At 41.4% G+C, this 11,463-nt stretch overlaps 2 protein-coding genes across 2 annotated transcripts in view; one reads left to right on the plus strand and one right to left on the minus strand.

The window, feature by feature from the left end:
• The window catches only part of DOCK1 (dedicator of cytokinesis 1), a 298,906-nt gene that overhangs the window by 110,150 nt on the left and 177,293 nt on the right, over positions 1–11,463 (plus strand). The gene's annotated exons all lie outside the window — the stretch shown is intronic.
• The window catches only part of FAM196A (family with sequence similarity 196, member A), a 28,513-nt gene that overhangs the window by 14,917 nt on the left and 2,133 nt on the right, over positions 1–11,463 (minus strand). The window lies entirely within an intron of this gene.

Genomic DNA, 11,463 nt, shown 5'->3' on the forward strand with positions numbered 1-11,463 from the left:
TCCCTATCTGCTAGGATGCAGGGAATACTTCATATTAATTGAGTTACTTAATGGCATGATTTTACAGAAGTGGCTGTGCTTCAGAGTGTGGTTATGCTCTGATGGGTATGCTCTTTAGATGATATTGATGTTCAGCACACTTTTGATGTATTACCACCAACAAGGAGGATAAACAGACTCTAAGATTTAGTTGTTGTTGCTGTTTATAATAAAATATAGTGAAACAAATTATCTTAAGAAGGCAGTGGGCCTTTGAAGTGGTTTTCAAGTGCCAGTTCTAGCCGTGCTCAGTCGCTGAGGAAATGTAGGCCATGGTTCTCCTGAAGCTTCTGTATAAATGGGTGTTGTATTTCCATGCATGGGACCATTAGTTAAGCACACTGATGTTATCTGTCTTTACAAAATGATTATTTAAACACAAACAGTCTGGTGGGGACCTTCTCAAAACCTTTGTTTCCAACTGTAAAGTATTACAGAGCTAATATTGCTAATAATATGCTTCAAGAGAAAATTATCCACACTTACTATTAGCATAATTTGCCTTTTGGCAGAACAAATTACTTCACTGGGTCACGTGTGTTTTTAATTGTCCTTGTGACCTGAGTAAGTCATGGTTTAGCTATGTAAACTAGAGAAAAATCACTTGCATGTGTTTTGTAGGTTGAAATAAATCCTGCTTAGCTTTCTAGTCTAGCCTAGGAGAGATGAGCCATTCTAGCTCAATGGGAAGTCTCATACAGACACATTTCTTTCAGCTATGCTGTATTTTTTTTGGATTCACATCTGCCTCTCTTTTCCTTATGAGCTTACATTCTGCTGTCAAGCCAGCAGGTGTGTACAGGTATGAAATACCTCTGGTCAGCCTTTGGCTTATAGGAAGTTGTTCTGAAAAGTCACTTTCCCAGTTAGACCAGTAGCAAAATTGTTCTAGCCTTACTGCTGCTGTGTTTCTGTTACGTTCATAATTGCCAATTAGCACCTTTCATTTAGAGATGCTAGAGGTACAGCCTGATAAAAATCAAGAATAGTGTTGAGCTTTGAGCTTTGTCATGAGGATTTTTTACTTTGATGTCTACAGCTGGATGCAAACACTGAATTGTTCCATGCCTTTCAGAGGCATGTAGGATTTGGGTTTTTTTTCCTTTTTTCCTTTTTATCTCTTCTTGACTTTCACCTAAAGATGGTTCCTCAGTCCCAGGTGCTTGTTGGCATTGCTTGTTTGGTTGTGCTGTACAAGCCCCAGGAGCATCCTTGGTGTCAAACACCTTCCTGGTGTTTGAGAGGATCTGCTCCCTGGTGTGGGACAAAGCAGGGCTTAGCACCACCAGCAGTATGGAAGTCCTTGGACTGCTCAGAGCAGCTTGAGAACTTCAGTACACTCTGCATCAGGGTAGGTTATCTGGTGCTGTGTTTCATTCTCTTTGCAGTGGCTTGGATGTGTTACAAGTAGCAGCCACCTCTCTGTTGCTCTGCAGCCTTGTGCAGAGGGCCAAGGGGGGCTGCAGAGCTGCCTCCAGTGAGAGTTCCTCCTCGTTCCTCCAGCTGTTGCCTGAATCTCTTAGCAGAGTTGCATGGACTTGTAGTTAGGCCAGAGAACCTAGATGGAACCAGAGATGGAACCAGAGATGGTTCCTTTCCATGCTGGTCTAAAGTTATTGGAATAGCTTCTCCGAACCTAGATGGAACCAGAGATGGAACCAGGAACCAGAGATGGTTCCTTTCTATGCTGGTCTAAAGTTATTGGAATAGCTTCTCTGAGAACCATCAACATATAGCTCAGTGCCTGTGCAATGGAGCACACAGGCAGAAATCCTGTGGGGATTGTTGGGAGCCCCTGGAGTGTGTTGGGAGCTGGGAAGGACTCAGGGAGGGCCATGCAGGTCTCGGCAACACCAGCCATGGGCCCCTGATCCAAGTGTCACAGTTGCAGAGGCACTGGGGACCTGAACCTGACATTATCCTCTCCTCCTTAGCTTAGATCCCTGATGGTCAGCATCAGTGGGGTGGTTTTCTTTAAGTCATCACGATGTGAGGATTAAATCCAGCTCAAGGAATACAGTTATCCTCTCTTTGAGGGAAAACTCCAGCTTGTGAGCTGCAGGGAGCAGGGGCAGCAGCCCATGGGCTGGGCAGCTGTGGGTGGCACAGCTCAGGGAGCAGGGGTCAGTCTGTAGGGATCAGTGAGTGCAGCCAGGAAGCTTCTGCCTCTCATCAAAATAGTGGGGAAGACCCTGCTTGTCATGCTGGGTACAAATATGTATTGGTGCACACACACCAAAAAAAAGCAAAATAAAGCCCTGCACAAATTCAGCCAGTTTTGAAAGGTTCTTTAACTGATGACTGAGGATGAAAGCAGAAATCCTCTGATGCTCTAAAGTAATATCAGAATCTCTTTTTCACTTTATTCCCTATCCGTCCTGTTATTACAGGGCTGATATTATTCATTTGGTTTCTGAAAATACATTGAAATGTACAGAAGCTCAATGGTGAGATTTTTCATACTGTTTCCAAGACAGTAGTTTGTTGTCTTTTACTGAATCCTGACAGATGGAAGCAGATGACTAATTTTCTTTTTGAGGTATTTGCACTGTGGGTGGATGGCATGACTCTCAAGACAGCAATTCACATGCTTGCACCCTGTAAATACTTTTTATGTTATACTCAGGTTAGTCAGGGAGTGAAATGTTTTAAAAAAATAAATACTATTTAATAGGTTTGTCTGGTGATTTCAAAAAACCCCCTGAGAGTGGACAGAATTAAAATATAATTCAAGTGAAATCACAGTCTTATAGAAGTGAAGTGCATACAAGGGTTAGCATCTCTCTTGAATATTTGTGCCTCTGGTGTCTCATCAGGAAAATCGGGAGGATAATTAAAGTGTCATTTCTTTTTATCAATAATATTTCAAGGAATTTGCTGTAGCTCCCTGTATTGCTGGCAGATGGTTCTTAGGCCAAACACTTGAGCAGGTTCTCAGGGAGCACATGGCAGTAGTTAGGCTAGGATGAGGTCTGTCTCTTTACCCCTTGCACTCTAAATCTCTCTGCTGTGAGTTGCTCCTGACCTCAGAGCATCATTACTGGGATGCCCTGAGACTTCTGGGCCTGCAGCTCATCATTAGGTTGTCTGCACCAGTCCTTTTCCTGCAGCTTTGGATTGTTACATTACTCTTCCAAGCTCCCATTGCTCCTCCAGCCCCAAATCCACCTAATATTAAAATTAATTTCTGCTGCATGTAATTTTTGGGACCAGCTGGGATGATGTGTTCAGGGGTGCAGCCATCAGGCAGCAACCCCTGCCTGCAGCTCGTGCCCTCCCACCTCCTTGCTGCTCCTGAGCTGAATTGTTTCTCAACTCCAGGGCAGTTCTTCAAGTCCCTGCACCGTAGCCAACAGCCCTTTTGTCAGCATGGAGATTCATAACAGCACAGGTTTAATGCAGATGAAATCCTCTCAACCAAGCAGACCAAAGGGTGTTTCATGGGTATGAGCTAACAGTGCCTTTACAGGTGAGTAACTGTATTAAACCACAGCACCTTGGATTTTGCTTGAGTCAGACTTTTAAATAAAGAAGGCTGCTAGCAGCATTGCTTCTAGAAAGATGGGAAGAAAAAGAAGCCTGTGGTATTTTTTCGTAACTTCAAAGTGATTGAGATTTCAGTGCAAGCTCAAATACTATGGACATTATATATATCAGCCTGTATCAGCTTACAATAATAACTACATCAGCCATACTATATACAAACCAAAGAGCTTGGTTAAAATTCTAAATATTACACAGTAGCACAGCATTAAGGGTATGGAGTACAATTGCTGGCCTCTGATTTTATGGTACTTGCAAGAAGGATTGGAAATGTTCTGGAGAGAAAAACAGCAGGGAAGACCTTGGAAGTGCTGAATTCTTTTTTTGTTGTAGCTTGCATAACTCCTTGCAGGTCTCAGTACTTTCTATTTTCTCATTTCCTTAAATAAGGGTATTTTGAGATGTCACTGCAGTACAAGAGATCTGTAGAGCAGCAGGTTGGTATTTTCTTGAGCTTTGTACACAAATGCTCAGAAAGTCTCATCCCTGGGAATTTTTTTCTGAGCTTGTATGGATGACAACGAAGTAAACAAATCTCCTTGCATTTGCCAAAGAAATGACCTAAGTCATGCCAGGCTGAACTACTCCAGAGTGTAAATTGCCTTATTATTGTCAAAATACCTCTGCCCATCTCTACAATGCAGTCTCTCGTGCTGATGGATTATTAGGCCACACTCAGCTTTTATCACGTCTTCTCGGGATCTTGGAGCCAAGGGAAAAAACTCCTGGTCTCCTATGCTTGCTTACCCTCATTTCCCTGGATGTTTTGCACAGGGTTAGGGTTTCTTAAGCTTTCTTAGACTGAATTGCATGTTTATGTCTTAACTCTGGAGCCTGGGGTAGCTGGGAGCCCCAGTGGTTGAATAACAATCCCCTCTCTTCAGGCAGTGTTTTCACTAAAATTGTCCAGTCAAACCCCCTTTTTCCCTAGTGAGGATAAGAGGTAAGTATATTTTGGTGTAAGCACAGGGCCTCAGGAGTAGGTGGCAATTAAAAATCTGGGGTTTTAATCACTTTGTAAACAAACTGCAGTGAGAAATCTGAGACTGTAAAGCTCATTTTGTCTCAATTTTACGTGGCTGGGTTGGTACGTGGCTTATTGCTATGTCTCTTTGGCTTCTAATACTACCAACAGTGAAAATGCAGTTATTAAAGGATTACATTAATTGTGTAAAGTGAAAACTGGTAATACAGTACCTAAATAACATCCTCTTTAAGAGACTGATTTAGCAGAAGAACTCTCCTTGCAGGTATGAGATCTTGGTGACAGTTGGAAATGCTTCTCATGCTCTGTGGTAATTCACACAGATATTTAGCAAGAACATAATCTGCTTACAGGTTTGTTTCTTAAATGGTTTTTTATAAGAATTCACTAGTATTTCCAGATTGGAATTGTGGAAGTTTGCTTTTATTGGCTTGTGTGTCACTGCAGCCAAAGTGATGGAAAAGTCTTGAACCTTCACTTCAAAGCCTGAAGTGCTGCTGAACCCTGCTGAAGTGGTGGGCTGGGGTGGTGAAAGCTATTTCATCCTGTTTTAAAAGTGTAGTGAGTAGCAACTAGATATAAACCAAAAAATTTTTCTGACTACTTCAAATTATTTTTTTCAATTTGTGCCTGTGTATTATCTGCAGATAAACAGCTGAAATATATTAGCAAAATAAATTCTGTTTTCTGACACTAGAATGTTCCTTGTGTCATTTTTTTAAGAAAACAGAGCAAGCATTAAGATCAAGTGATTTTGTTATAAAGATTGTTTCTGTTTTGCTTGTTTTATGTTTGTTTTACAAAGTGGTTGTTGCTAACAGTTCACTTTTCATTTTTGTTCATCATCATTTGCTTATTGAAAACCTCCTACCACTGTATTCCTTATGAAGGGTGTTTAATAGCTAGCTCTGACAGTAGAGTTATTTAACAGTGCTCTTCATCTTAAATGTTAGTGTCTCAGTTCTCTGAATCCCTATGACACATCTTCAGGAGTGTTGTGAACTGTGAAAGTTTGCCCTCTTTATTCACCCTGACAATTTGATCTGAAGCATTTATTATGAGCAACAGAATGATTTTGTCCAACTTGAATGAAATATCCTATCCAAAACATAAACCTCATCAAGTTTCAAAGGTCTGTGAAATATCATACTATGAAATACTCGTGTTACCTGCCTTTGTAAATCTGACTCCAGATTGGTTTTTAGTGATCTAATTCAGAAAAAAAGTGTAATGGGAGGTTAAACTTTGGATGGTGCTGGATCTTTAACCTTCAATGATACTGGATCTTTTAATGATCGATCATAGATACTCAGCTTTCATTTGGGGTTGGTTACTGAGCATTTGAAAGAAGCAGGCTCAAGAGTGCCCATGTGGACTGGCAGCAGGTATTTGAAGAGTCTACATGAGGAAATGTGGAATTTTGGCATGCAAATAATTTGTACCAGTGCCAAGGTATGTTGAGCTGTGAGAGGTGTCAATGTGTAGTGTATGGCTCTGCCACAACTGCTGGATTTGTGCTGGGGGGGCAATACGGAAGAAGAGAAAAAGCTGGCCTGTTTGTATCTTGGAAAAGCAGGTTACTTAGGAGGAGGGCAGGTCAATGGACTTTGGTGGCATCTTAGTACTTGTCCTGCTTTCAGGGAAGAGTAGGTGAGCACGTGAGTGGTGGCTGAGGGATGAGATGTGGTTGGGAAACAAGCACAGGGCGAGGGGAGAGGACCTGTAACGGGGTTCACGTGCAAAGAATTCATTTTGCAAGTGCTTCAGTGACCTAATGGAAAAGCATAAATGCTCATGGAATATGCTTTGCTTGAATATGGCTGCAAATATATGATGGGACACGTACACCTTCTGGGCAATGATGAAGCTGACAGTTCAGCTATGAGTAATTAGAATTAACTGAACACTTGGAGAGTGAGTAGTAACACATAACACAAGTGGCTGTAAGAAAAGGAAGAGAAGTGTGTTCTGTTGCTGTTGGACCTAGAAATAAAACCTGCTACTGCAGTAGCCCAGTGCTTCACTTTCAGACTGATCTTTGTGGAAACAGCAGAGAAAATGTTATGTATGGATTAGAATTTAAAAAAAACCCAAACACCCAACCATCCACTGGCCCCAGGATCACAAGATCCACAAAGCACTGGTTTATGCAAAAATTATTTCTTTTCCTTGGCTAAGGAAGATGCATCCAAAGAGATTTCTCTCCCTGCCTTAGAAAGGCACATAATTCTAGTCTCCAAGGTGTTTTGGTGGATCTGTGTTTGGGAACACTCTGATAATGACACAACTGTGGTGAGGGTTGTGATGAGAAGGTGTGGTCTCGAGTGGAGTCATAGAATGAATGTGACCACTCCAAAGACCAGGCAAAATGGATGTAAAGATTAGAGTTGAAAATAAAGCTACTTATGGTAGCCCAGTAAAGAACTGGTGTTACAGGCTCTTAAAACCTTCTGGCACTCAGTATATGATACAACTTGTGCATCACAGATGGAATCTGTTGTCTTCTTTCTGGTTTCCGTATATTTACTTGTAGCACAGCCGTGTTTTGCTGTTAAGCTTATCTATTTGTTGCTTCCCTCCATTTCCAGGTTTTCTCTTAGAAATTATTTTCTTGAAATTTTCCTGTCCTGTGTCTGCAATTGAAAAAGCAAAATAAAACCAAAGGGAGGAGAAAATCCCAAACAATCATTTCTGTAGCTATCCTGTTGTTTGCAAAGGCTGTGCTTTCAGAGTCTGTGCTCTTGGAAGCTGTTTAAGCTTTCTTTTCTCCTTACATGAAATGAGGAGCTCCCCAGGTTTAAGAATATTGGCAGGTGTGTGTAGATGGATTGAATTAGACTGTAGAGGTTGTTACTACCTTGTATTTGCTGTCTGCTTCATTTGAGCTGAAAAGCTGGACTGGATCTGAAGTAGCTTCTGAGAAGGAGAAAAGCAAATAGTCTGGGCAATGATCACTTTGGCTAACTGGCTTTCATTTGCCATTGTTTCTGAGTCAAGGTGATACGTTTGTGCTCAACTCTGTGACCTTGAGGCTGATTGCTGGCAGCATTTTCAAGACAGAATTATTTGCGTAAGGATGTTTTCTCTGACCGGGTAAAGCTCTCATCTCCTTTTTGCTTCAAATGTCCATTCAGGCACATACAGTGTTTGTTTATTTTTTGCTTAGAAATGATAATAAAAGACACAACCCTTATTCACTGGAAGATGTGAAAAGACATTTGAATTCCATCCATGGGAACATGTTATTCCAAAGCCTCTTCGAAGGAGCCTGTGACTGCTTGTTTCACTAATGTTTCTGGAGAGCTCTTTAAATTCCTGAGCCACTCTTGACTAATAAATGAATATAAATTTTCTCTGATACAGGGTCATTTAACTCTTGTCTAATGTGTAGCATTTGGCCTGTCAGAGTCAAAACACTGAGTTATTTTTGTATGGCAAATTGAGTACTTTGTTTCCTGAAATTGCTGATTTGTTCTATAATGAGAAGGGCCCAGATTACTTTTACTTTTCACAGTAAGGATTTAAAGGGCAGGTTGAGATCCTCCATTGTGCAAAATATTTTTTATTATCTGTTCATCTTCTGTTACATATTTCATAGGCAGCACTGGAGTTACCCAGGCTTTGGCATTAGTGACTTGCATTTTGCTGTCCTTACTTAAGCTCCATATAGGTCAACAGAGCAGAATTTGGGTTGCTTAACTTGAATGCACTATATCTAAATACAGACAAATATGTCTGTATCTGATAGAGATTGCTAATAGTTTACTAGAAAATAAGAGTAATCATCATTTGGAGCATGAAACTTGTTTTGTGTTGTACAGCTTGCACTCTGCATTGTGTAATATTCAACATTTTCCCAACTTGGGGCTGGAAATCTGACTTGAAGCTGTAGCTCTGCTGCTTGTATTCATGCACGACTTAACGCAAATGTGGTTGAATGCTTTTTGCTGTGATGTAGATTTTTGGTGTTGTGGAAGCTTACACGTACTCAGGTATAATTACCATTTTGCTGAATATTTAGTAAATATTGATGCAATAATTTCCTTTCACCTTGGGGAAGTCACAGGCTAGCAACAATGATTTCTACCCTTGTCCCCAAATCTACGACGTGTTGTTTAGATGGATGTAATGCATTAAAATCATGCAGAGCTTGATGGTAAGAGCTGTGTTCCCCAGTGTTCCAAATTTTGCACTCTGACCAATAATGGGGCCTTGTCCTAGGTCAGAAGAGCTGCAGCCCCACAGTCCCAGATTTGGCAGAGCAGCATGAGCCCTCAGCTCCAGTGGGTGTTAGAGCTGCTCCCTGTTTCCCTTCCTCCTCTGGTGGCTTTTCCCTGTCTCTCCAGCAGAGCTGACTGCTGTCTGTTGTTGCTAATTGCACATAATGTAGTACTGACATCTTGAAAAGCATACATAGATGATATTCACCCAAAGGATGATGATACTGCTGTCTTCGGAGATGCTGATACAATTTTGCTGGCATAGACTCATTTAGTGATGAATTGCAGTAATAGCAGTTCAAGACCTACTGCATATTAGTGAAAATGAATCCACTGAGCACTGGTCCCATGGCACTGCCACAGCACTTAAAGAACACTCATTTCCTTGAAGGGAGAAAAACCTGATTAAGAGATTTAGCTGAGAGGGTTTGCTGTGTTTGTTGGTTTTTGTTTTGTGGTTTTGTGTTTGTTGTTTTTTTTTGTTTGGGTTTTTTTGTTTTGGTTTGTTTCTACCAGCGGTGTTTTTTGTATTTTTGTGTATGTTTCTTGATGTAAGTTATTGTAAGAAATTTCATATACATTAGAAAACCAGGAGAGTGCCATAGACACAACATTGTTTTCTGGTTTAGCACATGGAAAACCCCTATATGCTACAGTCAGGAGAGAGGGAGCAGTAGAGCTGCTTCCTAATTTCTTGTTATAAATTGACCATGAACATGAGCCAGCAGTGTGCCCAGGTGGCCAAGAAGGCCAACAGCATCCTGACCTGTATCAGGAAGGATGTGGCCAGCAGGACCAGGGAGGTGATCATGCCCCTGTACTGGGCACTGGTGAGGCTGCGCCTCGAGCACTGGGTGCAGTTCTGGGTCCCTCAGTACAGGAAGGACTTTGAGGGGCTCAAGCATGTCCAAAGGAGAGACACCAAACTGGGGAAGGGTCTGGAGCACAAGTTGTATGAGGAGCAGCTGAGGGAACTGGGGATGTTTAGTTTGCAGAAGAGGTGATATATGGGAGACCTCATTGCCCTGTACAACTACCTGAAAGGAGGCTGTGGGGAGGTGGGTGTTGGCCTCTTCTCCTGGGTGTAAATAATGACAAGACCAGGGGAAATGGCCTGAAGTTGCAGAGTTGCAGCAGGGGAGGGTCAGATTGGATATGAAGAAGAATTTCTCTACTGAAAGAGTGGTCAGGCACTGGAACAGCCTGCCTAGAGAGGTGGTAGAGTCACCATCCTTGGAGGTGTTCAAGAAATGTGTAGACGTGGCACTTCAGGACATGCTCTAGTGGCCAAGGTTGTGGGGTTTTTGTGGATGCTTTTTGGTGGAGTGTGTGTGATTGGTTATGTTTGGGTTTTTTTTGTGTTGATGGTTAGACTCTGTGATCTCAGAGGTCCTTCCCAACCATGACAACTCTGGCAATCTGTGACCTAACACCTGGTTAGAAATGGAAAAAAGATGAACATGCTAAAATTGAGGAGATGTGTAATTGTGCACACAGTGGTGGGACTCTGTAGCAAAAATGTCGAAGTGAATGTGGCAGTGGGAAAGAATTATTCTAATAAAAGGATGTTTGGGACATGCCTAGAGCTGAAAGCAGCTCCAAGTAGAAGCTTGGTAAGTTGTAAAGCAGCACTTTCTATCTTCTTGTGTTTAAAACAACCCTGCTCTCTGAAAACTCACTTGGATTTGTAGGTACTTGGCTTTCAATTGTTATAATTAAACTTGACCACTGATGTAACTGCCACTTGTTAGTTAACCTCAGATAAACCTTTAAAACACTTTAATTCTCTCTCCCACATACCATGGCTTGTTTGAAAAGATTTCACAATGTGTGATGTACCTTTAGGTGGTGATTTCACCGTTGCTGGGGAGCCTATGGGGGAAAGTAGAGTGCTAATCAAGGCTTTTTTTGGTCAAGTATAACAATGTCTTACCAACTCTCATACACAAGTCTGTGTGTATTAGGGGGAGTAGAGATATTTCTAAGAATTAGGGTTTATGGATATTTGAACTATTTTAGGGCTAATATAAGCCACAGGTTTTCCAGGCAAACAAGACAACTTGAGAAGGATTATTTGAAGAGATGAGCAACCATCCATAGTTTGAGCAAGATCTCTTTTGTGCTGAGGGCAGAGATGCGCTCCAAATATTGGATACGTTGAATAACTCAGCTTATGTGAGGGCAATAACAAAAAACTGTTTGCTGCACCTGTTGCTCTTCTCTCCTTGGCAAGCAAAAAAATAAATACAGGTTTATGGAGGGAGCACTGTTATTTGTAGGAGATGATTTTTGTGGGTAGATGTTTGTCTTCAGGCACATGGAGTTCTCAGTGATGAGTTATGATGAAGAAATGTTTCTCTGTTTTGTGATTTGAGCAGCGTGGCCTGTCTTTCCAATTCTCTTGCAGTTTCTGTAAGTTAGGAAAGTCCAAAAAATACTCGTTCTGAATAAGAATTGTTAAAAAATTATCAGTGAGTCTATGCTGCTTTCAGGTAGATCAAGAAGCTTCCCAATCTGAAGATCCAGGATTTGACAAGGTATTCTAAAAATACTAAATCCAGCTGTAAAATAAACTGAAAATGCTACAGCTGTGTTGACAGCATTGCCCAACTGCTAAGATAATTTTTAATGAAAACCATTTTGAATGTTTATGATGAACAAGATGTTTTCTTCCTG

This window comes from Chaetura pelagica, unplaced genomic scaffold (genome assembly GCF_000747805.2).
Source record: "Chaetura pelagica isolate M959 unplaced genomic scaffold, ChaPel_1.0 scaffold477, whole genome shotgun sequence".
In the NCBI taxonomy this organism is placed as follows: domain Eukaryota; kingdom Metazoa; phylum Chordata; class Aves; order Apodiformes; family Apodidae; genus Chaetura; species Chaetura pelagica.